Source organism: Melozone crissalis, unplaced genomic scaffold, assembly GCF_028551555.1.
Source record: "Melozone crissalis strain CALT ecotype California unplaced genomic scaffold, PUWL_Pcris_2 ptg000045l_1, whole genome shotgun sequence".
In the NCBI taxonomy this organism is placed as follows: domain Eukaryota; kingdom Metazoa; phylum Chordata; class Aves; order Passeriformes; family Passerellidae; genus Melozone; species Melozone crissalis.
This window is the reverse complement of record NW_026535823.1, coordinates 29,286,224-29,308,217: the sequence shown is the minus strand read 5'-3', so window position 1 is coordinate 29,308,217 and position 21,994 is coordinate 29,286,224. Positions and strand designations below refer to the sequence as shown.

At 44.6% G+C, this 21,994-nt stretch overlaps 1 protein-coding gene across 9 annotated transcripts in view; it reads left to right on the top strand.

Annotated features, from left to right (window-relative positions):
• DAB1 (DAB adaptor protein 1) overlaps positions 1–21,994 on the top strand; it is a 414,997-nt gene that overhangs the window by 199,709 nt on the left and 193,294 nt on the right. For 7 of the 9 annotated variants that reach the window (XM_054285850.1, XM_054285852.1, XM_054285858.1 and 4 more), the window contains exon 2: positions 2,369–2,440. The gene's annotated coding sequence lies outside the window, so the exon portion shown is untranslated. Of the gene's footprint in view, positions 1–2,368; positions 2,441–4,300; positions 4,615–21,994 lie in introns of those variants that run through there. The other 2 variants (XM_054285857.1, XM_054285853.1) reach the window with 1 other exon arrangement.

Sequence of the window (21,994 nt, the reverse complement as noted above, 5' to 3'; positions counted from 1 at the left end):
TCCCCTTCTCCCCTTCCCAGGGCAGCAGAGGTGAATTGTGCAAGCACAGTGAGGAGAGCTCTGACCTGCATTGCAGAGGTGACACCTGGGCCTCCATGTGCCCAGCAAGCTCCAAATCTCTGCCCCATCACCACAGGTCCACAAAGGCCACGCATCCTCCTCAAAGGTGCTGCTCCTCAGCTCTGCCTGTTTCTGTTGGTCTTGAGGACAAAAGATTGGCTTCAAGAGCTAAGGGACAGCAAAAATATCACTGCTGACACCTGGCTTGGCACCTTCCTGGTTGTTCTGCACCTTCCTGGATGCGCTTGTGGAAGGGTTAGATAATCACTCCATAAGGTTGGATTGCTTTGTGTTTGGTGGTGTTTTTTTTCTTTTTTTTTTTTTTTTTTTTTAATAACTGTTATAATAGGGTGTTTCAGTGGAACTTCAGCTCAACCTCCAACAGCATCCACTCAGCGGAGGCGAAAACCTGCGGGTTTCTGTTCTGCTGATCAATACTTACAGCGTATATTGATTTCCAATTTAGGTGTTAACTTTTTAGCTCTTAGAAGTGCTCTTGATATCAATTTTCACCTTGCCTGGTGTTCATTAAATGCTGAACGTTGCGGCAGTGAGTGAGCTCGGATTCCATCTGGAGGGACGATTAATTCCAGCCACTCCAGGACCGCAGCCTGCAAAGATTTACTCACCCTGCACAAGCATCGCTATAGCACAAAAAAAAAATCAGTGTTTAAGGCAGTGACCTGAGAAATGCTTTCACTCCAGCCTGGCACTTTCTCCTCCACTTTCTCAGCCTGTGTAGTCATCTCTGAAATCATAGAATAAGCTAATAAATAGTGCTGTTTATTATGTCCGTGTTGTTTCGGCGCAATAATTCACAGGCAAAGAGCCCGGGGTGGCGGGCTCAGGTTGCTGGGTTGGCTGGGTTTTGTTGAAGCGATAAGACACACATGATAAGCAGCGTGTCCCTGGGTGATTGTGCCTCCAGTAGTGTTAGGAGGCACAAGGTCAAAAGGCTCAGTGACTTTAACTACCTGAGAAGTGCCGCGTAATCCCCGGCAAATGGGCTGTCTGCAATGTCTTATTGCTGTATCAGAGGGGGAATTATTTCTTTTTAAAGGCAGCCACATGAATTCCCTCTGTAAATGGCACAGGGCTGACATCACTGTCTGCCAATCAGGAATCCGCTTTGTCTTGGGTTTTAACACCTTAATTTCAAGTTGGGGTCATCTGAGCAAATGGATTTTGTTAAAATGATGTTTTATCCTCTTTGTGCTCCGAGTCCCATCTGCCTGTTTCGCGCTCTGCGTGTGCCTGCGTTGAGAATTGCTCTGCAGTGGCTTTTGTGTCACCACCAGGCACAAAACAGTGACTGCAAAGTCCTTGCAGGGCTGGTGACATGGAGCCATGGCCTGGCTTGTGGTGCCCGGGACATTATTTGGGCTCAGAAGCTCCAGGGAGCGAGGGGAGGGCAGACAGCCAGGTGAGCACATAGGGAGGCAGGCTGGGATCCCAAAATAATTGTGCAGCCATCAAATCCTTTCAGCCCATGCTGTCTTTTCCTTATTATTGTCAAAGATAACCCCAAAATAATAAAATAATCTCAATTTGCAGTTACTGTTGGTAAAATAAGCACACCTAGGTCAGAGCTTTACCAGCCTGAGCAGATGAGGACCAGCCTGTTTTTCCAAGTGATATTGAGGGGACCACAAAAAATTGCTGCCCTTTTTGGAAGGGGGGATGAGGGAGCCCAGATGGGAAGATTTCCCCCTTGCTTCTCCCCACTTTAAGCCCCAGCAAGAAGCAAAGATAAAGGCACAGCCCACAGGAATTTCCCTGCAGCCCCCTGAGCTGGTTTCACTGTCTTCCAGCTGCTCCTTCAGCAAGGGAGAGGAAATCCTGTGGTCCACCCCAGAGAATGGTTTTCCTTTGGGAAAATGGGAATAGATGCCAGAGGTCATGACTTCTCTGTGCCAGTCTGTCAGTGGGTGGGACAAGGGGAAAATCTGTGAAATCCACAGCCAAGGAAATGCTGTGGAAGTCGCTGCTCAGCTGCACTGGAATTTAGGGACAAAGTGAGAGGAATCCTCACCCTGTTAGAGGGCAAAAATTTGACAAATAGTTTTAAAGGCTTAAAATAAATCTATCTTCATAACCTGACTGCTGTGCTTTTTTCCTTAGGTGTGTTATAGAGGTAATGATACTTCTACAGTGAACTCAATTAACCTTCTGCAGCCTCCCGTGTGACAGGGAATCCTAAATCTTCTGTTTTATGAGTGCATGTGCAAAATTTGAAGCTATTCTGAACTTAGCATTAATAAATGCCCTTTTCTAATTGGTGCCCATTTGTTTGTTTTTTCTTTTCCAGTGAGAAAGACATGGTGGCTGTGAATGGAATGTAGTGTTCATGGTTGGGAAGAGATTTCCACCCAGGAGAGAGGTATTGTCATTATTATTATTATTAGTTTTAAGAATCTGCTTTTTGTGTGTGGATGCCTTTGGAGTTTCCATTGTTCAGTGATGCTATAAGATGATCTTCAGGACTTTATATTTGGTTCTCTGCATTGTTTTGTATAAATGGACATCATTGCCAGTTAGAATTATTTGATTCTCCTCTGTCTGATACCCAGTGGATTTTGAGTGTCCTTTAGAAATTCTGTGGAAAAAAAGGATGGGATGAAAAAACTGTGTATTTAGGGTGAAAAAACTGTATATTTAGGGTGAAAAACCTGTGTATTTAGGCTTCCACAGTCCAGTTTTCCTACAAAACTCCCTTCTGCTCTGTGATACACCCAGGTAGGTGCATTCTGCATCAGGACACTCAGTAGTGTTTGCTCCTGAGATCTTTGCATGAACACATTCTGTGCAGAGCAAAATGCATCATCTGGGAGGGAGGATGTCAGCAATAAATGAGAAAACAAGAGAAATGGATGATGGCCCATAATGCAAACCCTATAATATAATCATTGTTGTTTGATAAAAGAGACACTTGGAGCAACTCTCCGTGCCCTGCTAGGTATTTCTGGATTTATTATTCAAAAAGACACAATCAAATCTCTTCATTCCCTTGACAAATGGGAGCTATTCAATTCCGTATCTGCCTCTTATTTATAGCATATAGAGGGGTGATTTATATGCTGGCTGCAGATCTTCCAAAACAGTTTTAATTAGCAGCATTGGCTATTAGAATGAGAGTCCTGTAACTTCCCTGTCATACACTTAAAACTGAACAGAAATCTTACTCTTTGCCAGGCAACGCTTCTCTTATTTTTTTGGTGACGCCAGAAAGAAAATGCATGTGTGCTTTAGGAGCTCAGAGGTTGAATTGCTGCTGAGGAGGAGGAGGCAGGGAGGGCAAGGAAGAAATTTTCATTTATTGGTGAGCTTTGGGAGGACAGGGCAGTCCTTCGGGTGTTGGTACCATCAGTGACTTGGGGTTTGAGGACACAGTAAGCCCCAAACTACACCAAGGCCAGCTCAGGCTGGCAGCACTGGCATTCTGGGGTTCTGCCCTGCCTTTGTGTGCTTGGAGGAGGATGGATGTGAGCTCTCACCTCGGTGTGTCCCCGTGGTTGGAGCGCCGATCCCTCCTCGTGGCGCGTCCTGCGGCACACGCACCGATGTTTTTGCTGGGAGCTCTGTCTGAAGATGTAAGCAAGAATTCCAGCATTGCCCCAGCTGTTCCCTGCTCCACAGAGCTGCTGTGGCTCGTGGGCTAATTGGTACCCCTGGGGTTCAGAGCAGAGGCAGGCACAGCACGGGGGGCAGCCCGGCAAAGGCACCGGTTTGAGTCTCTGTTATTTTCACGCATCTGATAGGAATGTGATCCCTTTGAGACCTCAGCCTATCTGTTAAACCTGAGATCAGCCAACAGGTTCAAAAGTTATTTGGGGAAGCAATGAGTGACAGAACAATTGCACAGCTCTTGTTTTTTTCCTGAGAAACCAGGCTAGAAAAGCGCAGGGAACATAAAGAGTATTTTTTGTGCTTTATGCGGTGTGTGTAGCATGCAGAATGCTCTGTTGTTATGCTTCCACTGATCTTTTTTTGACATAAGCAATGCAGTCATTCTGTCTTTGCATCAAATAAGTCTTTGTACTGCTTGTCACCAGCTCACAGTGTCTGTGTCTGTGTGTAAACTCGGTGTTTGCTACATCCCCCTGTCACAACTGTGCTGCTGCCTGCAGCTGGGCGCTTCTGCTCCAGCTCTGGGTGCTTCACAGTGATGCTCTGTTGGTGATATTTACTCTGGAGAGTAAGAAAACCTTAGGAAATCTGAAGTTTGAGGTTGAAAATAACATGAAAAGAGAGGACATGAGCACTGGACCTGGTCACGGAGGTTTGGTGTCTTTGCCTCCTCCCTTGGAGGAGGTCAAGGAAAGAAGGCACAACTGAGAGAGAAGGTTGGATGAAGTTCATCACTGCTCTGCCAACACTGTATGTCTTTGGTGCTTGGGAGACTGATGGGAAAATGAGGAATTAGGAAATGAGGACATAGGAAAAAAATCCTGCTACAAGCAAGCCTGAAATTAATGTGGTCAGAAAGAAGGAATGGAAATGATTCCTGCAGTTTGCAGTGGGGAGATGATGGGCTCTGCAGCAAGGCATCCACAGGTAATTCACAAATCTGGGAAAAGAACTGACAGTTCTTGGGCTGAATACAAGTCAGATTTTTTTTTTTTTTTTTAATCTACAGAAATTGTGTGTAGGTATTTTATTTCATTTTCTGGGCATATTGATAAAGCACACTGGTTAAGGAAGCTTTCAAATTATTAACATCTCCAGCCTTGTCTTTGAGCCAAGCGAGCAGTATTTGGTGAGCTGTCTTTGGGCATTACACTAAGTGCTTTTCTACTGCATTTCTAATAGAGTGCAGGGCTGAATTTGATAGTGTTACCTATTAGTGATTAGAGAGTGAAGGGCTTTCGGTGTCTGTACTGCAGAGTTTGCTTTGATTGATAAATTGGGCATTATGCTTTTCATAATTTTTTAATTCTGCCTTGAAGTAATGAGATTCCCTCTTCAAATTCTTCTTTTCACTAATATTTGGAAAATATTTTGGAGGTATGAATGGGGAAGGAAAAGAGGAGAGAACAGTTTTAGTCATAAACACTTAAACTGTGCATTACTCAGTGGCACAGGCTGAACTCTGCTGGAGAAAGGTACTTCTAAATTACCCAAATATTAACACTGGAATTATTGAGCATGGATAACAGCTATGAATTTTTTTATGGATCAGTCAGGGTAGCAAAGTCATAGCTGCCTTATAGAGAAAGGTATGATGGAAACATGAAGGAAGATGATTGAGGATTCCGTCTCTTCACATTTGCATAGGGTCTTTCATAGGGAAAGTGCAACCTCAAAACACTCAGGGAATATCCCAGTACCCAGTGACTCCAGCAGGAGCTCTAGCACTGCTCACTGTTAGGATATATATTTATTTCTCTGAATCTGGTGTTGCTCTGTCAAGATATTTTCCTTTATTCCTCTCCAGCTTCCCCTCTATCAGTTTTCCAGTTTGTACCTTCCCAGCTTCTTGCCTTTTCATCTGCCACATCTATTTTCTCCAGACAAACCCAGTTCTGTTTTACTTCGGTTTTTTTTTTTTTTTTTCTAGAGAAAGGCTGTAATATATTTGAAGTGTCTGCCATTAACTTTTGAGATTCAGTGACCTTTGCTAATCAGGAAGGAGGTTTTTTTGAGGTCTACAGGAAGAATTAATCATATGTAAACTGTTTGCTTTAAAAAGTCTCTTACCAAATGTGGGATTTCCCAGGTAGCTTTCAAAAGGTCAGAGGCTGGAGGCAGCAGCTGGAGAGCACTGCAGGAGGACAAACCCTCTCAGAGCAGCTTCAGAGTTAGGGAGAGACCTGTGGTGGCACATGGCACTGGGGAGAACCCATTGTGTTTGACAGGCTGGACTCAGGCCAGAAATTTGGAGTATCTGAGGAAGCAACACACAGAGTGGCACTGTGCTGTTGCACCATGCTGACATTTGCCTGCAATATTCTGCTATTTCAAAAGCAAGTTTTTGTGCTTTCAACAAAATGTCCCTTGGCCCTACAAGACTGGAAACAATTTTTGGGCGAAAGAAATAATGAGAATTTTGGATAAATTTCCAGTCAGCTGCTGGTACAGTCCCTTCTCCCAGGTATCCAGGGAGCTGGAGGCTCTAAAGGAGAGGTTTGCCTCCTGGACCCAGTTTCTGCCAGCTCTTGGTGTGGCAATTCCCGGTCTGTGGTGGCTCCAGAGCTGCCCATGCAGATTCCCAAAAAGCAGAGAGGCTTTTCCCTACTGTGGGGCTTTCTGTCCTGGATAAACACATTTGATAAAGATCAGCCTGAGGGATTTCACAGTGTAACAACTCCCTTTCTCCTCCAGCCTCTGCAGCAGTGATGTGGGACCTTCTAGCTCTGGGTTAGAAAGGAGTTGATGGAGAAAAGTGCAGCTGTCAAAAGAGGGGCAGTCAGTGTCATCAATGCCCTAAAGGCTGCAGGGTCTTTGCAAAGGAAGATTCTTCCTCTGAATTTTAGAGAGCTCTGCCAAGTCCTTTAGTGTGGTTTTAATGTGTTTTAATGCTGTACTTAGTAGTGGTTTTTACCTGCTGTGTCTCAGTGAGGCTGATTTTGGAAGATGTCTCACAAATCAGGTACAGTGCAGAGTGTGTTTGGTTTCCTACATGCAGCTCCTGCAGATGATGCAGTGGAGCCTGTTCTGAACTTGCTCTCAAGGTTTTACCAAGTCTTGGTGAATAATTGCATTTGTTGTGAGAGGGAAGTCCATCTGGAGGGTTGCACTCACAGAAGCACACCTTGTGACAGAAAGGGGAGATTTCCAGGCTTCTTTGCCCATACAGGGGAAGCACACAGGTGAAGGGAGGTTGATGCCATCCCACCAGCCACCCATCTGCAGTGTGTGCTGTTCCCCAGGGATGGATTCAGGGCCTGATCCCAGCCATTCTTCAGAGGGACCTCACTGCAGGATGGCTCAGAGCACAGGGGCTTCTCCAGCTCACCCTGCAGCAGTGGAGTGTGGGCATTGCTCTTTCTCCCAGTGATTAAAGGACAGAGCTTCCTCTTCAAAGAGTTCATTCCCCAAAACCATTAATGGAAAAGTTATGTGCTAGAAACATTTCCACTCAATCCAGAACACACAGGAAGTCTGGATATGAATGATTTAAAGACTATGGGAAAGCATAAAGATGTTAAGGTGAATTTACTACTTTGTTCAGCACATAGATTGTGTGAGGGGTCTGCAGTATGAATTAAAGAAAGGTTCCAGCCATGAGATATTACAGTTTAATTCAGACATTAGTACAGCCAGGGAGAAGACAGTAATGTATTGCACATCTAAATAGGATTTCCATACTGGATTGCACCTGTGATCTATATGGGCAGTGCTGCCTCTGTCAGGAGGAATAATGTGATGGGGATAATAGGCAGCTGTGGAAGGATTTACCTGGAGCAAGCTCTGCTGCTAGTAGCTGGCTCATATCCCAACCTAACCGTGAGAGTTCATGGTTACCATGTCCTGTTGGATGTCAGGGAGGATGTTCTGCTGACCTTCAGCAGCCTCCAGGCATTAATGAATCACTCACATCTGCCCCTTGTTCATGTCAACCAGCAGCACCTTCTGTGGGACAATGTGTTTAAAAACAAAGGGAATTTTTTTTAAGGCAATTTGAAATATGGTGTTGTCAGTCATCTGCTGCCACACTTTATTACTGAGGAGGTGGAGCATTATAGATCCCATGTTATCTTCATTAAATTATTCATTATTCAAATGCACCAATGGCCCATCACTTTTTATTCATCCCTTCTCCAAATTGAAGATAGTACCAGTTTTCCTTGCCTCTAGAAATATTTGCAGATGGTATCTAGTCTTTTTAACTGTTTTTTTTTCCTTTTTGAGGTCAGGTGTGCCAGTTTCAGTCAAGGCTGGATAAACTTTTAAAGTGCCATTTCTTGTTCTGATTTCTCTAGATCTTTGCTTTTCACCACTTCTGTTTACAGACCTGTGACTTTCCTGGAGCTTTTATTTCTCTTAGAAAACCTGGAGGAAATAGAGGTGAGCAACGCACAGCACTGTGCCTGTGCCATGTGTGTGCTAGAAGAGTTGCTTCAGCCCTCTGGAGGCTTTCATCCTCCTGATTTTTTTTTTTTTTTTTTTTTTTTCCCCAGTTTAAGCATTTGCAGCAATGGCTCTGAAGTGATCCCAGAGCTCTGTCCCTTCCCATTTTTAGGCTGAGGAGGCTTTGCAGTGTGTGTTGCAGGGGCTCTGTTGCACATGAGCAGCTCCGCCAGGTGTTTGCTGCTCTCTGTGCAAACGGCGCTCCCGGAGCCGTGCCGTGAGAACAGATGGGCCAGGGAAGTACCTTGCTCTCAGTGGGTCTGGAGAATGAACTCATTATCCAGCCAGTGGCCTGTCACACCAGCCTCATTTACCAGTGGCTGCTGTAGGAAACAAACCCTGGAAAGCAGAGCCTGGCGGGGCGGGAGTGTGGCAGCGGCAACCGCGGCGGTGCCGCTCGGCGAGGAGCTCGTTGGGGATGAGGGATGGGGAGGGAACCTGGAAAGGCAGAGAGTTACAAATAGGCATCAAAAAGCCTCATAAAAATGACAGTAAGTGATGCTTTAGGGAGTTAAAAAATGTCATGTGGAGAGGGGGTTTCAAGGCTGACTCTGAGATGAAGGGCCCGCTCCTTCCTGAAAGGTGGCTGTGCTCAGGTGGGGCTGGGATCTTTCTCCAGGCAGCACTGACAGAAGGAGAGGACACAGTCTCAAACGGCATCAAGGGAAATATAAATTGGATATTAAGAGAAATCTTTTTTACAGAAAGGGTGACAAAGTTCTGGAACGCCTGCCTGGGGAGGTGGTGGAGTCACCATCCTTGGGTGTGTTTAACAAAGCCTGGATGTGGCGCTGGGTGCCAGGGTTTAGTTGAGGTGTTGGGCCTAGGTTGGACTCAATGATCTTTAAGATCTCTTCCAACCCAGTCATTCTGTGAATTCCTTAGGTGGTACCTCCACCAAGTGTTCCCTAAAAAGGCCGAAAGTATTAACAAAAGACATTTAAAGAGCATGATGTTCAAACATAAAAAAGGATCCAAACCTTCCAGGTTATGTTAGAATAGAGAGTTAACTGAACAGCTTTCCATCTTTCTCCTCCTGAATGCCACCTGGGAAACACTTCTGAAGGTTGAGGATTGCAGGAGTCCTCTGAGGCTGCTGCTGTGGTTGCTGGTAAAGACACGAAAAATTTTGGCACTAGTTCCTCAGAGGAATATAAAAAATGTCAGAGCTGGCAGCAGTCTTGGAAAGGGAAAATGCAGAGTGGGAAACTTTTGTTTATTCGTAGCAAAACCCATGAGGAGCGTGGGGGAAATTGTTACCTCAGTAAGTCCTCCTGTGCGGGGAGAAGTGGGAGGGCACGCCAGCTTTCAATTAGGCAGAATTTTCTGTTTTCAAAATGGCTAAAGACAACAGAAATATGTCCCCACAGGCTGCTCCTGGGGTGTTTTGTGTCAAACTGGTGCTGGCACAGCTGGCACGGCGCTGGTGCGTAACCTTTGCAGTAGGTGAAGAGCTGGAGGCAGACAGATGTTCCCGTGTCCTTGGCTGGGATTGTGCAGTCCCTGCCCACACAGATGGTCCTTTGGAGCACCCTGGCAGCCTCTCCCTCCCCGTGTCCCTTCCCACCTGTTGGCACTTACAGATCCAGCAGAAGGGTGGCTGGGATCTGGGGAGAGCAGGACAAAAAGCTGCAGCAGCACTTCTGGCTGTGAAACAAGGCAGGCTGTGTGCAGTGCATAGCAAGGGAGCCAACAATGAGGGCTCACCCCAGAGCAGGAGCTTTCTGTCCAGCATCCACTCTGGTAATTCACCAGATTGCAGCATGGATGGAATTACAAGGGATTTTTATTTTTTAATGAAAGGGAGCTTCTGTTCTGAGCAAAATTAGGTGATGCTCAATTGGATTTGGTTGTCCTGCGTGCTCAGCTTTATACAGAGAAAAAAAAAAAAGGGCAGGGAAGAACAAATTGACTCTGGGAATCACCTGCTACAAACTTGGCTTCAATCCTGCCAGCCCTTCCTATAGGAATGATCCTCTCACCCACACAGAGCAGCTGAAGTGGAGAGGCCCCTTTCCAGAGGCAGAGCCTTGTCAGAGCCGTTTCAGAGGGGTTTTCAGCAGGGTGCACTCGTGCTGCATCCCAGGGACACACCTCCCTCCTGCCTGGGACCAGACATTTGCCCCCTTTCCCATCTCCCACCCTTTTCCTCTCAGCAGGAATGTGGAGGAATGCTGCCTGATCACTTCCAGCATCAGCACAGGTCAGGGTGGCTTCAGTCCTTCATCCAGAGCTGGAAATAAACCCAGAATGAGCTCAGACCTCAGTCTGACTCGTGTCACTCCATTCTGCAGGTGAGAAGAACGTCCAGAAGTGAAATATAAAGCTGAGAGAACATCACTCAGCACTTCAGGCTTCCCTGCTTCCCTTAATGGCCTGTGGGGAATCTGTCAGGCTGGGCAGTGAGCTGGCACAGGCTGGCCTGGCATTCCTGACCTCACCAGCACCACACTGACTCCCAGCAGTGGGAAAACACAGTCATCATTATTTTTTTTCCTAATAAATCATACCTTGCAGTTATAAAATGGAGCCCTGGCTGCAGCTGAATTTGAGCAGGTTTGGTTGGAGGGCAGGAGAGCTGTCCAGCAGGGAGTTTGGCAGCTGCTGCAGCATGTGGCCCATCACAGCTGCTTAAGGAATAGCACTGTATCATGCAAAATATTTTGCAGGCAGGCACTTTGCAAACCCTGGAAAGTGTTCTACAGATTCTTCTGCAGAGGAGGTTGCCAGTCAGTGGCATGGTTTATTTATTTTGTTTGGTTTTCTTGGGTTATTAAACATGTTTTATTTATAGAGTGTGCTTTCTAGAGAACCATCTGCGTGCATGTTCTTACATAAAGCATCTGAGGGTGCTGGGCTGTTGTTTGTGTGTGTGTGGGACCATGCTGGAGCCAACAGGGAGATCCATGGGGTCTGTAGGAGCTCTGGAGATGTGCATGGAAGTGCTCAGTGAACTGGTGTGGAGAGTTTGTAAAGAGAGTTTGTGTGGCTCCCTGTGAGCTCCATCCATAGCTCATCCATCCCCTGCTCCACCTCAGCTCCTCACCTGCTGCATCCCTTTCCCAGGAAATTTTAGTGCAGAATCCAGAATTACTAACTCCATCCATAACCCTTTAAGCATGGAAGTAACCTTGTGTTGTGAAAAAGTGTGAATATGTGTGTGAATGTTTGCACCTTCTGCTCCCTTTCCTGCAGCTCAGAGTGAGTTTTTTGTCCCCTTTGCTCAGCTCACACAGGTACCTGTGGTGCTGCTGTGCTCCACAGCATTGCACAGGTTTTTCCCACTAGAAAACATCTATATAAGGACAGGTGTATCAGTGCAGTGCACGTAGAAATTTATTCTGGTTATAAACACCCTCCTGCCTTTATCTCCTCTTGTCATCCTCTTAATTAAATTGATATTCTTAAGGTGTATTCAATTTAGGAATTTGGGTTTTTTCCCTACTGAGAAGCCCAAGTAGAAGGAATTAGGTGCATAATGGAGTGGCCAGCTGGCAGAGCTGTACTGAAATACAATTTCTGCATTTATAGGTTGGGTTTTGTCCTAGCAATCTGCAGAGCAGCCAGTGGGCAAGGAAACCCTGCTTATAAGAGCAATTTCCCATGATTATTAATGCCCTGGAAGCTGAAATCAAACATTGCTAATCCATCACTCACAGTGCTTTGACACTGAGCCATCACAAGGAAGGAAGTGTCATTTAAGTTGTGCTTTGACTGTAATGGGTTTTGAGAAAACTGAGATTATCATCTAGAACAAAAGTCTCCAGTTGGTGTCACAGAATGAATTTAAAACTCTTCCACTCTCTCTGGCCACGTGGGAACTGCTTGTCTCCACACAGCCAGCTGATTTCTCTGGAGCAGGGAATTGTGTCGCTGGGGCTATTGCAGTCTATTAATATGAGTTGTAGATTTTCTGTGGCAGCTTAATTCACAGTTTTCACATCTTGGCATTTCAAATAATTTTAATCAAATAATTAAATTCAAATGATTTTAATAAATTTAATTAATTAATTTTTAGGTTTACAATTTGTTCCAGAAGTAATGCAGTTCGCTGAGATTACACACATTTTCTGCAGTTTTGATTTTACTGCTGTATTCATTTAGCTCAGCAAATTTATAAAACTAATTAAAACAGAAGTACTTTTTTGATTCAAATTGTGAATGAAAAACAAGAATCTAATGTAAAATGACATTTGCAGGGAGATTAAGACCAATTGCAACTCTGTGGGTGTTTTACAACTCAGTTTTTTAAACTAAAAGCAAATCTTTTTATAGCATATTCTTGGCATGGTTGTATTGTTTCCATGTTTTGGGATGCCAGGGGAGTGGGAGATTAGGATCTGATTCAGCAGTGTGCTGAAACATGTCTGACATTAGCCATGGATTGGTTCTCACTGAAATCCTTGGATTTCTTGTTTGCTGAACCCAGATGGAGCCAGACCCCATTTCAGTCAGCAGGGCTGTGCTGCTCCCCAGCTCTTGCTGAGCCTTGTGTCATCCAGGGAGTTAAAATAATCTGCAATTCCCAGGCCATCAGCACCAGAGACAGTTTTCCTTGTGCTGGGAGTCCCCACTTCTGATGGGGAACCCGTGGGGTTGCTGGAAGTCCTTTGGTGGCACACCACTGTGGGTTCAAGCACCAATTACCACCTTCCAGGTGACAAATCTGGAGGGGGCAAAAAGAGATGATCACTTAATAAATTTCTTATGAAGGCAAATGACTCATACATAAATCAAGCTGCTTCATTAAAGGGGGAAGTGGGCTGAACAGGGAGGTGACAAAGGTTAACTCCACACTTGTGACACCAAATCCTGTGCCACTTCTCATGAGTCCTCGCTGTGAATTGCTCTTGCCTGTCACCATCCCCAGGCCCTCTGGCAGCACTGGCATTTCTCATGCCACCTTTCACAGCATCAAAAGCGGTCTGAATGTTAGGAGAAATTCACACTCCTGCTTTGGACACAGGTGAATGGATTTGCTCTTTTGTCCTGTGCACATTTCGTGAGTTCCCAGTGCCCCCACAGGTCCTGGTCCTGTGTTCCCCAGCTCCTGGCATCACACCTGCCTCAGCTGATGTCTGTGCAGTGCTCTGAGCCTGTGCCTCTCTCTGGACTCGTGTCCTACTCCATCCCTGTATTTTTTCCTGCTGCTCCAACACTGATCCTTGCCTGCCATCCTCAGTGGCAGCCGCGGCTGTTGCTGAGCTGCCCATGTGAAAGGTGTTTTCAGTACCCACCTCCCACTTCTGGGCACCCCTGGGCCACCCTGCACAGTGCAGGGTGTTTGTCTGACTCTGTTTTGGCTGTCTCAAAGACAGCAGTTTGGATTTTTGGCTGATTTCACAAACCTCTGCATTGTGAATACACAGAGAGAGGTTGTGGGGTGCCTTCAGGGTTGGATGAGGCATCCCAGCTGTTGTCACCTTGTTTGTAAGTGTGGTGTTGTGCTCTGTGCTTTGGGAGTTTGTGACCAATGTTGGGGCTCTCAGCTGCTGTGAGAACAGAAAAAAAGCACAGGGAGGTTTTGAGCACGCCGACACAAAACTGAATAATTTTTTGGAGCGTTTTCAATTGGTGAAGATGTGGCAGCAAAGAATTGACACATCCCCCTGACCCCATATGGCTGTTCCCCCTGCAGATCTCTGCTCACGTGTGCAGCATCCCTCTCTCCTCATTTACTCACACCTTGAGCAGAAGCAGGGCAGGCAGAGAAAGGCAGCACCAGCACCAACCCACCATATGCTGTTCCTAATGATTGAGAATGGTGTGTGCACAGTGCTCTGCTAACATATTCCAGGGGCCAGGGGCCTGTGGCACTACAGCTGCTGTGCTTTTATTTCCCCCAGTCCTCTCCCCTTCACCACCAAATTCTGCAGCCAGCAAGTTGAGGATGCTGTTGCTGTGAGACACCTTTGGAAGGCACCTCCATGCAATTGCTGCCACTTACTCCCCTCTGAGCTACACAGCCCAGTGCCAGGGAACGTGGTTATAATCAGGGAATTGCATTTTTTCCCCCCCAAACCTCCAGCATTCAGTATTTTTGTTCTCATCCCTGTGGCAGAATCCACCCAGATTTGTGCTTGCTCCCAGTGCTGCTTTGGAGCAGCAATGGGGAGGGACAGTAGAATCCTGTCATTGCACTATTAGTTCATATTTTTATAAAACATCAAGAATTCAGAGTATAGCTCTTTTAATGTCTCACTCAAGCAGGCAGGAACATTGAAATGTACATTATTTGAAGCCCAGGAGACAGGCACGAGCATTTATAGTGACAGTAGAAATCTTCTTGCATTCCAAACTCCTCAGGAGAAACATTGATAGCTTTATTCAAAACAATGACGCTCAGAATTGCTGAATCATGTTCCCAGAGCATCTGTCCTGGAGGAAAATCAGTGCTGCCATCCCTGTCAAATAATGTCTGGGGTTTATGTGTCTTCTGGTCTGGGAAATGCAACAGGATGGTCCCAGCTCTGCTATGGTCTCTCCTCTCCCTCATTTTTAGTGGAAGATTCACTCCCTTTCTGGTGGAAGTTTCCTTGCACATGGCAGGGAGTCAGAACTAAAAAACTAAACACCTTAAAAAGTCTTTAAGGTGCTTAAAAGGTCTTTAAGACCTTAAAACGTCTTTAAGGTCCCCTCCAACCCAACCCATTCTGGATTCTGTGATTTTTGGGGAGAGAAGCTGTCACTGAATAAGTCAATGAATTTTTAGCATTAGGTTGGCAGGGATGCTTAATAAAAAGCAATAAGGAGAGTTGGCCATTAAATACTTTATTAATCTGACAGTGTTTATTTGTCATATTTTTTGATACAGTGGAGAATTATCTGGCAGTAGTAAAGCCCTGGGTTTAGGTGACCTTGCGGTGAATCTTGGCCATATTATTTTCCTGAGTGCTACAGGGAGGCTTGTTTCATTTTTATGGAAGAGCTCTGAGGTCCCTGTATGAGCTCCACAAGAAGTAGCAAGACTCTGCTATTACATTAAATATAAGACCTGCTATGTGTTAAAATAAGTGGAAGCCTGCATTAAACTGGCACAAGGCAGAAATTAACCTCATATTCTGAAAGAGGCACTGATGCCATGCAGAAAATAGTCGATTTGGAGATCATTCTGCTGATATTTTTCTCAGCTATATCCTTTTTTTTTTTTTTTTCTGGAGGGGTGGGGAGGAAAACAAGCTCTCGGTGGCCGAGTTCATTTTCTCCCGCTGCTGCTTTTTTCATTGAAGTCATCATAATCCTCCATTTGTGACATCAGAGTTACTGGCTAGCCAGATAATTATGATTTCACAAACTGAAGATTATGACCTTCAAATGAGGAAGGCACAGCGGGGAGGACAGATTCCTAAGCAACAGTCATCAGATATTTGTGAAATATTTGCAAAAATGTCCTTGCAGTTAAAAAAAAAATGAGGGAGAGAGGGCAGGAGGGAAACATCCAAAAAATATTATCAGCAGAATGAGTTGCCAGCCAGCATTTTTTTCCCCATGTTTTCCATTTGGTGCCCATGATTCTCTAACCTGTCTCATTTAGCCTTAATGAACACGAGACATTTTTTTAGCATACCATATGTGCTGTGGTCCTTAGGAAAAAAAAAATATATATCCAAATAACTTATTTTTTATGTTCTGACTCTACCCAATCATAATTTACATTTTGCACAGTTTGATGCCCATCTGCAACGTCTTTACTATCAGAAAAGGTAATAAGAAAGGGAGGGAAAAAACCACAGGAACATGTTAAACGACTGACACAAGAAAACCTGGTTGGGAGAAAATCATTTTTGTCCCTGTGTAAATAAGCAGCTTGGAAAATGGGTTGGATTTGTGGCTCCAGAGGTGGGGTCAGCTCCTGTATCAGCAGTGGCTTGAGAGGAGCCCCAGCAGCTTTTGGGGAGTCTCTGGGAGGGTCTTGCTCTGTGGGGATTGTTTTCCCCCAGGGATGGGGAGGATGAGGAGCCGCCAGGCATCCTGAAAATGAGCTGAGCTGTGCCTCAGCGGGATCCTTTCTTGTAATTTTGGGACAAGCTATTTAATGACCACAAAGTCCCCCCATCCAAAGCTCCTTGCAAATATTCCATCCTGTAAAGGTGAAAAGCCTTGAAAGGACATTGATTCCTCTTCCATCCTCCTCCCTGTCCTTTAAAACACCAGAATAATGTGTTTTATCTTTGGAGCCTGGCAGAAGGAGGAGGAAAGGAAGGAGTCACCAGAGGGAGGTCCCAAATAGCTCCAGCAGCCCATTCTCAGTGTGTGGCTTTGGGGCTGACGGGGTCTCAGGCATTTCAGGAAGGTGCAGATGGATTTGAGCCTTTCTGATCCTCCTGTTCTGCTGAGCAGAACATTTTTTTATTAATTAAAAACAATGTGAATTGTTTTTAATTAATAACCAATCCCAGTCCAGCTGTGTCAGACTCTGGTCAGTCACAGGTTTTTATTATTCAGTCTTGTCTAACCTTTTGGTGTCTCCTTTCTATTTCTTTAGCATAGTTTTAGTGTATCATTTCTTTTAATATAATATCATAAAATAATAAATCAGCCTTCTAAGAACTTGGGGTCAATTCTCATCTCTCACCTCATCCTGGGGCCCTCACAACACCACAACAGGCCTCACGCTCACGTACTGCAACAAATGATCCCAATTAATTAGAGTTAGGAAACAATCAGCATTCTCCAAACAAACCTCCAACCACAGCAGTGCAAATTAGTCACATCAGGCCACTGGAGAGATGGGATATGCCCAGGGCAGAGGTTTGGCCTCTCTGCAGCCCCACCTTGGCTACCACACAGGGCAGGGCTCTGGAAGTGTCCCAGTTCCCATATTTTTCTAGGTTCTACTTTTCCCTTTAGTAGCTGAGTCAGAAAATGTCTCCTGTCCCTTGTTTGGAATAGTACCAGTTCAGGAATCTTTCATTTTGATACCAGGAGCTGATGGGAGCTATTCCAGCCCAAGGAGGCCTTCAGCTACTTCCTCTGGGATTGTACAAAGTCAGAATTGAAAATGGATTGCAGTAGTCAGAGCAGCCTTTGTGCCAAGGGTTTATGACTTACAGATTCCTTAAATTCCACAAGTGACCAAAAAAAGAGCAGCATTTCTTATTTATGTGACACACAGAAGAGAAATTCCTGGTGTTTACAGTAACTTCCAGAGCTCCACTGGGATGTGAGGGGTGAGGCAGGGAACTGTGCTGGAGAAGCTCCTGAGAGGAACCATGCATGTGGAATCACAGAATGGGTCAGGAGGAACATCTAAAGGTGTTCTAGTCCAACCCCTTGCCATGAGCAGGAACATCTCAACCGGGATCAGGTCACTCAGAGCCTCATCCAGACCGTGAATGTTTTTGGGAATGGGGCTTCCTCCTCTCTGGGCAACCTGTGCCAGTGTCACCAAAACTTCCTCATCTATAAATTAACCTGAGTGAGGCTCTCTGTTCAGGTTTCTGGACATTGGAGGTAAAATTCAGGATTTCTCCATGGGTAAATAGCTCCTCCATGCAGCCAAAGTCACATCAGACTCTGTAAAATAGGGATGGGATATTTTTATGTAGCTTTGAGCTTTAAGGATACTTCTAGTGCAGGTGATCTACTGGGGATATTCCAGAACAATCACAGCTGTGGAACATCCCCAGTATCCCCACACAATTTAACCTGGAATTCCAGAGCCTGGAATACCCCAGTGCTGTCATGAGGGCTGCTTTGCAAATCAGGGAAAGAGAGCTGTATCCATGTGGCCAATTTACAGTCAGAAGTACAAATCCAATCCAAATCCTTCTGTCCCAGCTGAATCCGCAGCAAAGTGCTTCTGATCAAGATACAGCCTAAATAACTGTTTGTATAAAATATTTAGGGACTAATTCCTCATTACAGATGCTTTGGGAAACACTGTAAACTGCTTGCAGACAATTGAAAAATTAAAATAAAAAAGGAAGGGAGTTATTGAATATGTTATTCAGTGCATGTGATTTGACCAGCTTTAGGAACTGCAGTGTTAAATCATGAGGCAGAGCATCTGGAGTGAGTAGAGAATTAGTAGAGAATAAAGGAGCAGCAGTACCATGCCAGGTACCACAGGAACAAGTGTTTATATCAAAACAAAATTAATGCAAAGTTGTGGCTTGAAAACATGGAGAACATTCCCTGAGCCTCCCTCCTATGGCTGGCCCTGCTCAGAGCAATAGAGGTTAATTTTTTTCCTAGTTAATAAACAAAAAAAAACCCATTTACTCCTTCAATTTCACTTCTGCTAAACATGAACCTGTGGCAGTGAACTGAAAAAACAAGAGAATAAATAACACAGACAAATACATGGAGGAGTTCAATTATCATTTTCCCCCATTGAAACTGCCTTTTAACAACTACATCTTCTGACTGACAGCTTATTAATACTAATTATATGAGATATATGCAACATAACTAGTGCACTGGTACCTTCAATTATCTTGCCTTGTCTTCATTCCTTCCCCTGTGCTCCCATCCTCCCTTTTCATGCCCCATAACCACTACCTGGAGCTGCAGCTCAGAGCCAAAGCAGCAAAAGCCTCTCATTTCTGACAGGGGCAGGGAAGGCCACAAAGCCTTGTGTGTGTTTGTGATGCTCTGTGGGTGCCCACCAAGGGGAAATTCCAGCCTTGGCAGGGGTGGGAAATGCTTGGAATGTTTTGGGGAGTTCTCTGTGGAAGTCCTGTGAATTTCCTATAAGTTTTAGCAGTTGGACTCAGTGATTTTGGAGGTCAGACTCAGTGATCCTAGAGGACTTTTCCAGCTCTAGTGATTATATTCCATGACTCCGAGTTCCATTGGAGGTCCTGTAAAGTTCCCATCCATGCTGTTTCAAGCTGACCCACGCTGGTTTATACATAATTTCCACAGCTTTTCCACAGCTCAGAGTAACCCCAGGGGAATCTGTGCTGTTTGATCCAGGCTGGCACTGGCTCCCCACTACCAAAACCTCAGCACCTGATCTGCAGCAGCTTTTTGGGAGAGCTGAGGCTGGAGCAGCACTGACTGACCCAGGTCCTTGCTCAGACCAAGTCCCCAGCACTGCCTCAGCTTTGTTTTAATCCCTACTTAATGAACTCTCAATTGCTTATGCAAATCAAAGCAGTGGAGACACTTAAAGGTTATTTATAATTCCTGGAAACGTTATGAAATCAATCATTCCAGCTTTTACAACTTTTACAGTGCCATTTAGATATCTAACTTTTTCCATTACATTGCTATAACAGTTTATGTAAGAAGACAAATATATTTTGGTTTAATTTTTTTATATAAGCTTGCTGATTGCTAAAACAACTATGACAGCTGACATGGAAATCAGGGAGGTTTTGATTAGGCTTTTCTGATATGCAAATGTGTGTAAATGAGTTTTATATATATTTTTAATTTTTTTAAAGTTCTATTTAAAGAGCAGGCAACAGTATCCCATGGAAATTAAAGAGTGAGTCTGAGAGGAATGTTCATGTGGGACTGACTTTGAGATGTCCTGAATGGTGCTGGGAGGCAACGTAGGGATAAACAGGATCACCAAATACCTTGAGATTTATTTCAATAGTGATTTTTTGTGGGTTTCATTAGGAATTTTTTTTACCTGGTGCCCATAAGGAAGCACTGCTGGGATCCTGGGGGGCTGAAGATGCTGCTGGTGATGAGCAGCCCCACCTGGGCAGGTGCACTGGGTGTTGCTCAGGCTCTTGGTGGCTGCAGGATTTCTCCCAGCTCACAGCAAATCTCTCATCTGTCCTCTGTAAAAAAACTCATAATTTTTGCTGGTTTAAACCAAACATTTGGCTCATTGGACACAGAAAGCTGGCAGTCGTTTCCTGCAGTCCATCCTACTCTTGGTATTTTGGATCCATGAAGCTTCCAAGTGGTTTCCAGAGCGTGGACACCAGGCTGAAGAGAGGAATAGTTTAATTTTGGGGTCTTTGTCACCACTCTTTTCAGGCTCAGCCTCAAAGAGCCAAGCTGAGGTTTCCAAATACCAAATCTGCTCTTTTGGAGCATCTGCCATCTTCTACAAATCCCACAGCTTTGGATCACAGGACAAACGAAAAGCCAGGGTGAAGGAGTTGGATCCAAACCTCCCTTTAAAAAGGGAGATGTGGCTGGAGTTTCTCATGGCTGGTCCATCCACAGCCTTGGATCTCCCATTTGTGCTGTGCCCTGCTGGAATTTCTGTTCAGTGTGGTGGAGTTGTGTTAATTCACCTGTTTTCTATCATCTTTTGAAGTAAATTAACAGCTATTTTAGCAGTATCACGGTATATCTGTAACATTTATTTTGAAAATGAAAAAGGGCTCAGAAGATTACCAAGGTGTCCAGCTGTGATAATATTACCTGCCTTGTAAAGTGCCCTAGGTGACTCTGAAGATGTAAAGCAAATTGAGGATTACATTAACTTCCTCCTGACTTGCTCAAATTATTAATTCAGTATCACCAACTATCAAATAGAGTAGGGTTATTATTTTTTTAAGTATAAATGAATAACTGTGGTACATGGCAAAGTACTGCCTGCAAATAATTAAAACCTGTTTTGATTGTATCTGTAGTAGAGGTTGGTATGTCTTTTTTGGGTTTTTTTTTAGTGCTTTCTTTATAATACAAGATTATAGCAGCCTGCATTCACATTCAGCTTAAATAGGCAGAGGAATGAGTGCTGCATAGCAATGTGATTTTGTAATAGAATAGTTTTACCTTGGAGATTCTCAAGTTTTTTTCAGTCTCTTTGCCTCACTGCAGGGCAGATTTGTCACACGTTGCTCAGGGAGCAAAAACCTTGTTCCCTTCCAGTGGTGAGTGGCAGAAACACATCCCTCCTTCCAAAACATTTTAGTCTGAAGCATAATGTGCAGTTTTGGAAAGGTAATTCTCCCATTTTCCAAAGAGACAGTTTGAGTGGTTGATCAGTTCTATATGTAGAATAAATACACATATATACCAATATACATATACACCACTAATGCCAGGGTTGGAAGGTGCTCTGCTTGGCTTCTCTGCATGCAGGCATTCCTTGGAGGGGATTTGCTGATTTAATCTGCACAATTCTGGGTGAGTGCTTGAGCAGTGTCAGTAATTCTTTCCCTTCAGTCCTGCCTTCTGCCTCTTCCCAGAATCCTGAGTTCCAGGGGCTGTGGGAGCATTGCTGGGCTCTTCTTGGAGCACATGGCAATTGCAGTGATTCAGAACAGGATGCAGACTCACAGCCCACATTAGCAAAGCTGGAGTGGACGGCACAAAACTGTATTTAAATCTTCTTCAGCTCTCATGTTCAGGCTGAAACATTTTTCTCTGGTGGAGACGTGGCCTTATTGATTATTCATTATTTCTTAACCTTGATACACTGGAGCAGGGAGCAGAAAGAAAAGGGGGGGATGGACAGGAGTGACTTTTATCCACCATGGTTTTGGGATGGATCCTTCCCTATTAGAGATGCCCAATCCAGACACCTGAGGCAGGAAAGGAAACTAAACATTCACCCAACTGATTAAAGAATCACAATTACCTGTTGGGGCATGTGAAAAACGCCAATCACTTGGTTTTGAAATTTCAGAAGTTTAATAGTAATAAAATTGTTATAAAAATAGTACTATAATTAGAGTAATAAAAATTTGAACAATTGATATTAGGTCAATACGAGACAATAAGAACAAAGTTAGGGACAATCCGGGTACCTTTTCTGGGCAAAATAAGCCCAAAAAAGGACCCACGTTAACAGAGGATTAACCCTTAAAAACAACAGCCTGTTGCATATTCATACACCTCATACACGATGCATAAATTCCGTTCAAACACAGGATTCTGTCTGGGAAGTGTCAGCTTCTTCCCCTTAATCCTGATGGCATCTTGAGACCTGAGTGAGGCAGGA